Raw genomic sequence first — 14,592 nt, forward strand, 5'->3', positions numbered from 1 at the left:
CACAGGCCGAAAAAAAATGTATGAAAAAATATATTCCATGAAAATAGTAACCCAAAAAGGGTAGATGTGGCTTTACTTATATCTGATAAAATAGATAGTAAGTCAAAATTGTTGCAAGAAACAAGAAGTATATAATCCAATGAAAAAAGGACCAATTCACTTGGAAGATATAACAATTATAGATATGCACCTAACAAGAGAAGACTTAACTGTATAAAACAAGCATTGATAATACTGAAGGGAAAATAGTGCTGCAATAATAGCAGGAGATTTTAGCACTCCATTTTCAGTAATTGATAGAAAAACAACCAGACAGTAAACTAACAAAGAAGCAGTGGACACAAACAACTCTATACATCAAATGGACCTAACAGATCTCTACAAAACATTCCATTCAACAGCAAACGAACATTAATTCTTCTCAAGTGCATACAGGACATTTTTCAAGATAGATCATGTTAAGTAACAAAACAAGTTTTAACAAAGTTAATAATATTGAAATAATACCAAGTACCCCTTCAACCAAAATGTAGTAAAACTAGAAATAAATAACAACGGGAAACCAAAAAAGTTGTGAATATGTGGAAATTAGATATGTATTTTTGAACAACCAATGGGTCAAAAAATACAGACAAATAAAACATATCTTGAAACAAATAAAAATATAAATAGAACATAACAAAACTTTCTGAATGCAGCAAAAGAAGTACTAAGAAGGAAGTTTACAGTGATAAGTGCCTATGTTGAAGAAGAAGAAAGGTCTCAAACCCATTTTATATCTCAAGGAAATTGAAAAATAAGAGCAAACTAAATCCAAAGTCAGAAGAAGAAAGGAAATAATAAAGATTATAGCAGAATAAATAAAGAACAGAAAAACAATAGAAAAAACAGTGAAACTAAGAGTTGGTTTTTTTGAGAAGATAAACTTGAAAATATTAAGCTAGAATAACCAAGAAAAAAGAAGAGTCACATAAAATCAGAAAACAAAGAGGAGACATTACAACTGATACCACAGAAATGCATAGGATTGTAAGAGATTACTATTAACCATTATACACCAGAAACCTGGGAAACCTAGAAGAAATGGATAAATTCTTGGAAACATACATCCTACCAAAGCTGAATCATGAAGAAATAAAAAGTATGAACAGGCCCATAACTAGTATGGCTATTTAATCAGTAAACAGTAATCTCCCAACAAAGAAAAGCCCAGGACCAAACACCTCACTGATGAATTGTATGCAACACTTCAAGAATTAATACCAATTTTTCTCAAACTCTTCCAAAAAATTGATGACAAAGAAACACTTCCAAACTTATGAGGCCAGAATTAACCCTGATAAAAAAGCTAGACAAAGCCACCACAACAAAAGAAAACTACACGTCAGTATTTCTAATGAATGTGATTGCAGAAATCATCAACAAACTATTAGCAAACCAAATTCAACAGCACATTAAAAGAATCATTCACCATGACCAAGGGGGATTTATCCCCAGGATGCAAGGATGATTCAACATATGCAAATCAGCAAATGTGATACATCACATTAAAAGAATGAAAGATGAATAAAAGCCATATGATCATCTCAAAAGACATAAAAGAGAATTTGATAAAATTCTACATATTTTTATGATAAAAACTCTCAACAAAGTAGGAACAGCAGGAAAGAAGCTCAACACAATGAAGGTTATATATGAAAAGCCCTCAGCTAACATTATGCTCAATAGTGAAAACTTGAACACTGTTCCTTTAAGGTCAGTAAAAAAGCAAGGATGCCCACTCGTGCCACTTCTATTTAACATAGTACCAAAAGTCCTAGCCAGAACAATTAGGCAAAAAAGAAATAAAAGTCATCCAAATTGGAAAGGAAGAAGTAGAATTATCTCTATTTGAAGATGATGTAATAATATATAGAGAGAAAACCTTAAAGACTCAACCAAAAAAAATGTTAGAACTATTAAGTGAATTTAGTAAGTTGCAGGATACAAAATCAACATACAAAAATCAGTGGCATTTCTATACACAAGCAATAAACTATCCATAAGCTAAATTAAGAATTCAGTACTACTTATTACTAGCAACAAAAGGAATCAAATAGTTACAAATAAGTTTAACCAAAAAAGTGACACTTTTACACTGAAAATTATAAAACATTGATGAAGGAAATTAAAAAAGACAGATAAACGGAAAGATGGCCTGTTTTCATGGATTGGGAGAATGAATATTATTAAAATATCCATATTTCCTATAGTGATCTACAGATTCAGTGTAATCCCTATCAAAATTTCAGGGCCTATTTTTTTATATTAACAGAAAAACCAATCCTACAATTCACAGAGAACCACAAAAGACCACAAATAGCCAAAGCAGTCTTGAGAAAGAAAAACAAAGCTGGAGGCACATAACCACTTCCCAATTTCAAAATATATTATAAATATACAGTAGAAAAATTATACTACAGGCATAAAAACAGACATATAGACTAATGGAACATAATGAACAGCTCAGAAATAAATTAACGTGCATTAGTCTGTTTTCATGCTGCTAATAAAGACCTACACAAAACTGGGTAATTTATAAAGAAAAGAAGTTTAATTGACTCATAGTTCCAGTTGACTGGGGAGGCCTCACAATCATGGCACAAGGTGAAGGGGAAGCAAGACATGTCTTACATGGCAGCAGGCAAGAGAGTTTGTGCAGGGGAACTCCCCTTTATAAATCCATCAGATCTCATGAGATTTATTCACTGTCACAGGAACAGCACAGAAAAGACCCACCCCATGATTCAATTACTTCCCAGCAGGTCCCTTCCACGACATGTGAGAATTATGGGAGCTACAATTCAAGATGAGATTTGGGTGGGGATACAGCCAAACCACGTCATCATGCATCTATAGGATTAACTGATCTTCAGCAAAGGTGTCAAGAACACACAGTGGGGAAAGATAGTCTATTCAACAAACGGTAGTAGGAAAATTAAACGTCCATATGTAAAAAATAAGAAACTGGATCTTTATCTTACAACGTACACAAAAAAACCAACTCAAAATGGATTAGAGATTTAAGCATAATGCCTAAGACTATAAAACTTACAGAAGAGAACATAAGGAAAAAAACTTTGTGACATTGGTCTTGCCAATGCTTTTGTGGATATGAAATGAAAACGAGGCAAAAAATGCGAAAGTAGACAAACAGGACTATATTAAACTAAAAAACTCCTGCACAGCAAGTAAAATAATCAACAAAATGAAAAGGCAATTTATGGAGTGGGAGAAAACATTTGCAAACCTGATAAGGGGTTAATTTCCAAAATATACAAGAAATGTAAACAACTGATTAGCAAGAAAACTAATAACTTGATTTTTAAATGAGCTAAAGACTTGAATACACATTTCTTTAAAGAGGACATACAAGGAACCAAAACGTATATGAAAAGATACTCAGTTACTAACCATAGTGAGATATTACCTCACACCTGTCAGGATGGGCATTATAAAAAGAAGGGACATTTTTTTAATTCTTGGTGAAGATGTGGAGAAATGACAACTCCCGTACACTCTTGGTGGGAATATTAAATGAAGCAGTTGGTATCAAAAATCAGTATGGCATGTAAATGGTTAATATTTCATGTCAACTTGACTGGGCCAAAGTATACCCAGAGAGCTGGTAAAAACATTATTTCTAAGTATGTATGTGTGAAAGTGTATTAAGAAGAGATTAGAATGTGAATTAGTAGACTGAGTAAAGAAGACTGCCCTCACCAATGTGGGTGGGCCTCAGTCAATTCATTGAGGATAGAACAAAAAGGTGGAAGAAAGGCAAATTTCTTTTCTGTGCTTGAGCTGGGACATACATCTTTTTCTGCCTGACATACATGCTGTGGTTCATGGGCTTTAGGATCCATATAGGGACTTACAGCATTGGCCTCCCAATTCTCAGGCCTTTCACCTCAGACTGCATTATACATTATACCACCATCTTTTCTGGTTCTCCATATTGCAGATGGCGGATGCTGGGACTTCTTGGTCTCATAACTTTATTAGCATATACAGATGCTAACTATATATATGTATAATTAAATGTAGAATTACTATATGACCTAGCAATCCCACTTCTGGATATTTATTCAAAAGAATTAAAATCAGGATCTCAAAGAGATTTTAGCATTCCCATGTTCATTTCAGTGCTATTCACATTAGCCAGGAAGGAGAAACAACCTAAATGCTCATGGAAAGATGAATGAATAAAAACGAGATATATACATACAATGGTTACTATTTAGCCTTAGAAGAAAATTCTGCAAAATGCAACAACATTGAATGAACTTTCTTTCAATGAACCTTGAAGACATTATGCTGAGTAAAATAAGCTAGTCACAGAAGGACAAATGCTGCATGAGTTCACTTACCGGAAGTACCTAAAATAGTCAAACTTAGAATCACAGAGTAGAATGTTGCTTGCCAGAGACTTATGGGGAGAGAGAAACAAGAGTTGCTAATCTGTGGCCATAGAATCTCATTTATACAAGATGAATACATTCTAGATATCTACTATACAACATTGTGCCTACAGCTAACAGTACTGTATTGTACACTTAAAAATTTGTTAAGATGATAGATCTCAGGTTAGGTGTTCTTAGCACAATAAATATATATTTTTTAAAAAGTCAAAATTTAAATGCTTAGCACATTGGGGTTTATTTCTCATTCCTTCTACATGTGCATCATGAATTGGCTAGAAGCTTTAATCCAGGCATCCATATTCACAGGTTGATAAATAGCCATCATTCCAAATTTGCCTAACTGTGGAAGACAGAAGTGGCAAATAGATACAGCTTCTTAAAACTTTCACTAATAGTGATGTAAGTCACTTCTATTCACGTTCCTTTATTCAAAGAGGAGATGGGGGAAGGAGTGCAACCTTATCATGTTCCCAGAAAGAAAACAAGAAATACTTTGTATGATCATCATAGTCCAATAGACTGGATGTTTGTGTCCTCCCAAAATTCGTATGTTGAAATCTTAATCCATTGTGTGATGGTATTAGGAAGTGAGGACTTTGGGAGGTGATTAGGCAGTCTTGAATTACAAACTTAGCATCTCTTACGAAAGCTGACATGAGAAGTGAAAGTAAGTCCATTAGACTACAATCTGTCTCCTGCACTCCTAATAAAACCCTTTAGTGGAGAACACTTCTAAAGACAGCAATACTCTGAGTGGAGTTTGTGCCCTTAAAAAAGAGATCCAAGAGCTCCCTCACCCCTTCCACCAGGTGAAGACAAAGAAAGAAGACAGGCCATTTGTGAACGAAGAAGCAGGCCCTCACCAGACACCAGATCTGCCAGTGCCTGGATCTTGAATATGCTGGTGCCTTGATCTTGGATTTCCTATTCTCCAGAGTTGTAAGTAATACATTTCTTGTTTATAAGCCATCTGGTATTTTGAACTGGGTGGTATTTTGTTCAAGCAACCCAAACAGTCTAAGGCAATCATATTCTTTTCTTTAAAAGTATAAATTTCAACCAGTATTATTAATGTTCTTAAATGGGATTCACAATTGTAATAAGATTAAAATAAATGTAAGCATATAAGGTCAAAGTAGTTATCTTACCACTCTTAGAGGATCAGTTGACAGAATGGTGTTTCAGCAGCCCTGCCAGTTTGCAAATCACTGAAGCCTCTTTGCTAATCTAAGGAGACACTCTTCTAGGAAGAGAAAGCTCTCGTTTGCCACAAAACATTCTTTGGGTGTACGAATATGTTTTCTTTTTAAAACCTTGAGAAGTAAATAGCAAAGGTCAACTTAGCTACCATTTTTCCAGTGAGAGAAATAATACGCTTAGAACACAAGTGACTTGCCCAAGATCGACTCTGGGTAACAGATTCTGATTCAAGCCCTCTGACTGAAACATCCAATACTCATGTTATGTCTTGGAACACATATGCATTATTCAGGAAATCACAGAGCTCTGGGGAAGGGTAGGAAATGTAGGCACAATTATAAGGATGTTGGGGAAATTAACAGTGGCTTTAAGTTTGCCAACTCTGGTTTAAATATTTCTTGTGTTAGGAGTTTTTAAAAAAGCTCTGCAAAATTATGGTGTATCCATATAATTTATCGTCTTTTTTCTCCATCCTAATCATGGTTGTTAAATTTCTGTGCCTAAAATGCAGACCACTTTTGAGTGCAAGTTTGCGTGGCATACACCAAAAAGTGATCCAAATTGGATACAAGGCTGGGGAGATGCAGTTCAAGCCCACATTGCCATTTGCCTCACCAGCTGGCACTGTCTCACAAGATGCCACCAGATGGGCCTTCATGAGCCTTCTAAATCAACAGAGAAATTCAGAGTGGAGATATCAAATATGCCATTACTGCTAAAAGCAAGTAAATGATATTACATACCTATTTGATACACTGAAACAGTCTTGAATCACAAATTGAGTATCTCTTACGAAAACTGGAATGAGAAGTGGAGTAAGTACATTAGACTACAAATCTGTCTTCTACACTACTAATAAAACTTTTTAGTGGAGAACACTTTTAAAGACAGAAATAGTCTTTTCTCCTCCATTTATAAGGACCCTCAATGTGTTTGGATAAAAGAGAGGGAGATAATGATATACTAGGTAGAGACCTCAAAAAGAAAAAATGTGGCAAATTTGGGAACTGGTAAATAGAGGAAATGATATCCTCTATTTAGCCACTTTGGCTAAAAATGCCACTCTTTCCAATCTATAATCCTAATTTCAGAACATGGCACTCATCACACACCATCTTGAAATGTAACTATTGTTGTACATGTGTCATTGTCCTTACCATAACAGTGTAATGAAAAGATGCATGACTTAGAAGCTGATCAGCCTGATTTGAATTTAAATAACAAGTATCTGCATTGCCTTGTGTAACTTACTAATTTCTATAGGTCTTGTTTCCTCATATGAAATAAGGCTAACAGTTATCCTTCACAATCTATGGGGGATTTGTCCCAGGACCTCCTTCAAATATCAAAAATCCAAGCATGCTCAAGTCCCATTTATAAAATTGCATGTTCTCACTTATAAGTGGGAGCTGAACAATGGGAACAGATGGACACAGGGAGAGGAACAACACACACTGGGGCCGGTTGAGGGGCTGGGGAAAGGGAGAGCATCAGGATAAATAGCTAATGCATGCTGGGCTTAATACCTAGGCGATGGGTTGATAGGTGCAGCAAACAACTATGGCAGACATTTACCTGTGTAACAAACCTGCACGTCCTGCACATGTATCCCGGAACTTAAAATTAAACTAAATATTTAAAAAACCATTTAAAAAATTAAAAAATGCATCATATTTGCATAAAACCTATGCACATGCTCCCCATATAGTTTAAATCATCTGCAGACTTCTTATATTACCTAATGTAGATGCTATATGAGTAGTTGTTATTAATGTATTTTTAGGGGATAATGACAAGAAGAAAATGCTAAGTATTTTCTTAGCATTTTAAGAAAGTACATTTCTTTCTTAAGAATGCTAAGTCCATGCATGCTAAGTACAATTGCAATTGTTTTTCCAGGTCGTTTTGATCCCTAGTTGGTTTTATCCATGGAGGTGGAACCCAGAGATACAAAGAGCCAACTGTACCTACATTTCGAGATTGCCAAAAAAATTAAATGAGTGTGTGTGTGTATATATATGTATTTATATATACATATATAATATCTGGTACATAATAGAATGTAATGACAAGTGTTATTTTTATTGTTATCATACAATTTTGAGGCTTATGCAAAGGCTAGCAATTTTATAGAAAAGATAGAGTTTTTTCTTGAAAGAATAATAAATGAATGAATGAAGACGTAACAATACAGAAGTTATATAGAAATGGAGGCCGTGTGCCGTGCTAGCTCAGTAGGATGGCAGTACCATGTGGAATTTGTAAAAGGTCAAATGCTGATGTTGTGCTTTGTTAATGAAAAAATGACAACTTTTTGTTTATTTTAAAATGTTTCTAAATAATAGCTCCCAGAAAGTTTATGAATATTCATATTTTTGATAATTCATTTCATTCTTTCTCCAAATTTTCTCAGGACATATATAAATGCACATACAGCAAGTTCTTTTTTATACTTAATATGAAAGTAAGATTTATGTTGCTTTTTGCTTCATAGTATTTCTCGGTTTGTAACTATAAACTTATTTGTGTGAGTACTGGATTAATGATTTCTTATTCGACTAGACTTAAAGCTCCATGAGGGCCAGGGACTGGGTTGCTTTTGAATTCTCTTGGTGGCCTTAGTTTCTGACACAGTGGCTTGTGCATAGTAGGTATTCAAAATAATTATTTAAGGAACAGAAATTATCCTTTTCACTTCCTAAAAGTATGCCAAGAGGATCGACATCCTATATTTGGTTTTAGTTTTCATTTTAAACAACTCGATTTTAAAGGAATTGTGAAGAATTAATAATGGATTGTTTTAGACCATTTTAGACAATCAGGTACTCCATTACTTCATGTGTTAGAGAGCTTTTCAAAATCAGGTGTCAGGGGTGGAAACCTAAAATAGCATTCTGCTTTCAACTAGTGATACTATAGAGACTGTGCTCTGACTCAGCATCATATAGAATCATCTCTCAGGATGCTCTTCCTTGCTCTAGTGGCACACTCAGAAAAGACACCAGTGTTTATGAGATCATAAACATTGTTATGGGATCAGAGCTAGCGACAGTCTTTGCTTCAGGCCATATGATCATAAACAATGTTATGGGATCAGAGCTAGCAACAGTCTTTGCTTCAGGCCATATGTTCTAAATGCAGAAGAAAATTCCAAAAGTAAAAATTTCATTCCAGGATCCCTGGACTCAGCTGTAATTATCCACCCTCGACAGGTTCTGGCCTCTGACATCTGAACCAAGAACCATATGCGAAAGAAAAGAAGTCCTAAAAGAAAGAGGGTGTGGTTGGTTTTCAAGTAGAACAGAACTTGTAGAAATGATTCAACATCAAACTGCTGGTAAACACACATGCAAACACACAATTTTATCTGTTTACGAACAACCCTGAATATCCATAATGTAGAATAATATTAATAGGATTAAAGACACCCACTTCATATGACTATTTTAAGGAGTAAGTGAAATCACATATGTAATGTACCAAGCCAAAATCGGAATCTGAATACCAGCTGATATGCAAGGTGAGCACTCAATCAATGGGGAGTGAAGGAGTTGAGCCGATCACTCAAGAGCCACCTCAACCGCTTGTATTCAAGAGGTGAAGATTAGTTTTCAGTTTAATCTTCTTATACCTTCACATATATTCCAAATGTAATCACTTCCCATGACCTTTACCACTCCCATGTAGTGCTGGCCACCAGTATGTCTCCTTCAGACTTCTGTCTTTCCCTAGCCCTATCACCTCCCCTCACCTCTCTCACTTTACTTTCCCACCTACCACCTCCCAAATGGGTATATTATCCACAAAGCAGTCTGAGTGATCCTTTTACAATAAAAATCTAATCTGGTCACTCCCCTACTCAAAGCTCTCCAACAACTTCCCCATTAAATCTAAATTCCTTGCCATAGCCAACAGTAGCTGGCCACTGACCTCACCAACCATCCTTTCTTACACTTCACAATGGCTGATGTTATAGTTTATTTGATGATTACTTGTTTCATTTGCCAGAATGCAAGCTTCATGAGAACAAAGACAATATTTGTTTCACTATTCTACTCCCAGATATGCGCATTAGGGCACATAATAGGCACTTAATGACTGTTTATGGAATGAAAGGATGCATGAGTATATCTCATCCATATTCAATATCAGATGTATCATTGGGAGATGAAGTCAGTGGAAAAAGAATTAGTTACAGCTATAAGGAAGACAGAATACAGTTTTCAGTGGTGGAACCAAAGGAGTCAAAACAGGAATAAATGCAATGTAGAAACATAAGTATAGGCAATAGTGTATTAATTTTCAATTGCTGTTTAACAAATAACCACAATCTTAGTAGCTTAAAATAGCACCCATTTATTAGCTCATAGTTCTGTAGGTCATTGCAGGCAAGCTTGACCAAATTATCTCCTTAGGGTCTTACAAGGCCAAAATCAAGTTGTTGGCCAGGAAGGGCTCTTACCTAGAAGATCTGGGGAAGAATTCACTTCTAAGCTCCTTCTGATTATTGGCAGGATTTAGTTCCTTGCAGTTGTTAAGATGGAAATAGAAGCTTCCTTGATTGCTATTGGCTGAGGCCACTCTCAGCTTCCAGAGGCCACCTGCATGCTTTGCCATGTGACCCCTCCACCTTCTAAGATAGCAGGGCCATGTTGAATCCATCTCTTACTTGGAATCTCTCTGACTTCCTTTTTTGCTGCCCACCAGAGGAAATTCTCTGCATTTAAAGGGCACAAGTAATTGATTAGACTAGACCTACCTGGGTCTGATTAACTCCCTTCTGACTAACTCAAAGTCAACTGATTAGCAATATTAAGTACATTCGTAATAGCAGGCATGATAGTTCATTATACTCACAGTCTCAAAGATTAGGGCAGGAAATCTTGAAGTGGGGTGGGGCAGAGAGGCATTTAAAACTCTGCTTATCACAAAAAGCTTATCCTAAACTAGATACCCCAAACTAGAACATTTAAAAGTGTTGTTCTTTGGGATCTCTTTCTTGCCATTGACAATAGCTTAAGACTCATATTTTAAATTTGGAAGTATTGGTGTGTACCTTTTGCTTTTATCCTAGGAGCAGAAACTTCACAGAGAGGCCTGCAGTCCACTGAGCTGAAAACCAAACCCGTAAACAAAATGTCATGCTACAAAGATGAGAGAGAAAAGGCCAAATTTCCCTAGAACCTGTTCTCAGTCTTAATTCCTATAGTCATCAGGATCTTCTTGCATAGAAGGAATGTGCAAATGCACAGTCCCTGGACACTGATTCCATTTCCTACAAGCCCCATTGTTATGCTTGTATTAATGTGCTGCATGGAAATACCATATGCTTCCACATTTTATTTGTGTGGTGCCTTCTAGTTTTCAAAATATTCTAAGATATTTAATCATCTCAACCCTGTGAAGTAAAGCTGGGAAATAACTTTTTTCTCTGTTTTACAATGAGAAAATTGGTGCCTGGAGTGATTAAATAATTTGCAGTTCCATAAGAATTTACTGGCACCCTTAGTACTAAAGTCCTAATTCCTAAACCTGTGTTCTTTTACCATATTCAAGACTAGAAACAAGAATGTCAGAAGACAGAATGCTGTTCAGAATTTCCTTCTTGGCTGGTGCCTGCTAGTCTTGTGGGCCTGTCTGTTCTTGTTTATCGTACATAGCATTTAAGAAGATCCCCATGAATTGTTTGGCTAGTGATCTCACTGCAGTGCCTGGGGTTTAGCACAGGGCAATAAAGGAAAACTCTCAATATAAAGGAGGAAATGTAAGAGGAACTGTCCGCTGAATAAGAAGGAGGTATCCCAAGGAATAGCAAAAGGGACTCTCTCCGGATGCTGTCTCTGACGACAAGTAAAACAGGCCATTTCAGGGCATCCGAGCCAGGGATGCAGGTGGCGGAAGTTCCAGCTTGCTCAGGCAGCTGTGACCTGCTATGGTGAAGTGAATCCACATTTAGGACCCATTGGAGAAGTTCCATAGCAAAAGGGGGAATGAACAAAATTACATACTATCAGTAATATTCATCAGTAATACTGTGTAAGAGAATTTGATTACAAAAGTCCACTCTCATCCACAATGATTTATTTCTTAATATATAGCTTCCAGCCAACTTAAGAAAGAAATACTGTCTATGTGCAGAATTACCAAATGATAAAACACGTATGGCTTAAGAGTACTGACTTTGAGAGCAAACAGATTAGAATACCAGTTTCATATCCATCGCTTATTAGCTACGTGACTGGGAAATTTATTTAACCTATCTGAGCTTTACTCTTCCCATTGATAAACTTGGAATGAGGATATTACCTACCTCAGAGTGTTCTTGTGAGGATTAAAGCACCTTGCTCATAGTAAGCACTAATTAAATGTTTGCTATTGTTACCATAACTCAGTATTAAAGAACATGTCTTATATTTTTTCCAGTATTTACCGGCATAAATATAACGATGAGTCTCATGCAATATGATTATGGAGACTCATAGTTATTAAAACAAGGAAGGTGATCTGTGAGACAATTTGTGTTTAAATTTATACTTAAAAAAAGGTAATTAATAAGATTTAATCCAGAAATAACAAACCAAATTGCCAAGCAATTGTATCTGTTTGTAAACATAACTGCTGGAATATATATGAATATATTTAGTTATTGTGTATCACCCAAAACAGCTTCTGCAAGAGAAAAAGAGTGGGTGGCAGATGTGGTAGAAAACACTCATTTTTAAGATTAAGTGTGAAATGTGTTGGAAATCACCATGGAGATGGTGTAAACAGCCAAATTACCCCAAATCCAGCAAAAGTTTGAAATTAGAATTTCTCTGGATTTTATAAAGCAAGATACTCTTAGTGCCTCAAAGCCCCGATAACGAATAGTGTTTTCAGGGATAATTCTCACTTCCCAAATGTTGAAATTAAAATGCCATGTAATATATCAAAATTACTAAGTCAGTCAATGGATGAAAGTTTTAGAGGACAAACATGAAGTCCTACCATTTACAGGTTTAACAAAATGTTTTATACCTAATTATCCTGGCAGTAAAAAAAACGGAAGAAAGAGATTTCTTTCAAGTAAACTGGCCACCACTTCCGTTCCAGGTTTCTTTGTGTCTTCCACAATAACTTTGAGAGATTATAGACTGTTGTTGAGCATATAGTGTCTAAGGAGGCATGCTGCTAACGTTTCTTATAGTAATAAGATCATTCCATATTATTTTATAAATAGAAAATGATTTTGGCCAATAACAATAGTCTTCAGCTGATTTTTGATACCCAGGAGCACCAGGTACTTAAATTGTCTTAAAATATAGCAAAATTTGTTTGGTTCCAGTAAACATTGTATCTCCACAAACCATTTTAAATAAAACCCATGAAGCCAAGAGTTAATGTTGTTAGAAACAAATGCTTGGTGCCACAAAGAAAATGAGCACTTAAACAAGATTTTCTCAGCAAGGCAAATTTTATTTCTGCAGAAGGGTGCTGTTTGTGCCGGGCATGGTCTCAAGAGCACACTGAACAAAGGAGAGAAGGAGTTTTTATCCCTAACGCAGTTCCTATTTCTGTGTCCTTCCCCTATTGGCTGGGGTTAGACTGCACAATCTAAAGAATCCCAATTGGCTAAAGCTTAAACTTCTCTAAATAAGGTAATAACACAAGAGTTTTTATGGCTGAAGCAGAAAAGGGAAGAAGTAAGGGGGATAAGTCAAGGCTGCTGACAAGGCAGGTTTCAGTATGTCTGAGCACTGCAAGGGTGAGGGGGTAATTTACAAGATGAATAAGAACTTTTTCCAAATAAGGAAGTTGATCTTGGGAACGAAGAACGAAGAACGGGGAAGTTAACAGTTAAACCTTTGAAGAGGAATGTATTGTATCTGATATTATAGGGAAATAATGTTATTTAAAAATCCAGAAAGAAAGAAATAGGATATGCCTCAGACAGAAAGTAAATATCCAGTTTCTTCCTGCATTAACCCACACATAGATTCCAAAATATCATACAAGTAGAAGCTGACACTAGAACCCAATACTAAAGTGTGCACATCCTGCCCATCAGTCCATTTCTAGTTCTTCAGCAGCCACTCTCCTGATTGTCTGCATGCACTCAGTGTAAACCCCCATTCACATGACTTTTAACCTTCAAGTCAGAAATCCTCCTCCATTTGGCATACACGTGGTGGGAGGTTCCAAATGAAAAGTCTAGGGCCATTCCTTTCGAAGTTCTTAACTTAGCTCTCTTTTCTGTAACTGTAATCCCGACACCCAAGGTAACACTACCCCTTACACAGAGATTTTGGAGACTCGAGTCCTGTTGGCCGCATCACCAGCATCACCTTCCTTCTCTATAGCCTAAGTCACTTACCCAACAACATGTTACTGGAGCACTAAAATGGGCATGGGCAAGGATAGGAGCTGCCAGATAGGAGAGAATAAGGGATGTAGAGATAATCTTTATATACATTTTCTATCTAGTGGCACAAGATGTTTATAAGGTAGATGTTTTAACACACACTGGAACCTATCAGAGGGTGAAGGGTGGGAGGAGGGAGAGGATCAGGAAAAATAACTAATGGATACTAGGCTTAATAGCTGGGTGACAAAATAATTTGTACAACAAACTCCCATGACAGAAGTTTACCCATATAACAAACCTGCACATGGACCCCTGAACTTAAAATAAAAGTTAATTAAAAAAACCAAGGTAGATGTTGTATTCCTTTCACTAAATAGCTAGAAGAAAAGTAAGCACAGGAACCAAGCCAGGAAACACAGATCCAGCTCTTTAATGGCTTCCAAATTTTCTGAGAAGGTGAGAGGGCTTTGAGATGCTGCTTTTTTTTTTTTTGGAACAAAACAGGAACCAATTTGTAAGTAGGCAATAGCCTACCTGGTGCAATTTTAATGGAGGTAGCAGATACATTACCTTCCCTAAGATATC

General features: G+C 36.2%; 1 long non-coding RNA gene across 1 annotated transcript in view; it reads left to right on the forward strand.

Moving 5' to 3' along the window:
* Positions 1-14,592, forward strand: part of LOC135968269 (uncharacterized) — a 60,222-nt gene that overhangs the window by 22,277 nt on the left and 23,353 nt on the right. The window contains exon 2 of the long non-coding RNA XR_010582913.2: positions 5,273-5,402. This is a non-coding gene — a long non-coding RNA (uncharacterized lncRNA). The remainder of the gene's footprint in view (positions 1-5,272; positions 5,403-14,592) is intronic.

The sequence above is a fragment of the Macaca fascicularis genome, chromosome 18, assembly GCF_037993035.2.
Source record: "Macaca fascicularis isolate 582-1 chromosome 18, T2T-MFA8v1.1".
NCBI classification, from domain to species: Eukaryota; Metazoa; Chordata; class Mammalia; order Primates; family Cercopithecidae; genus Macaca; species Macaca fascicularis.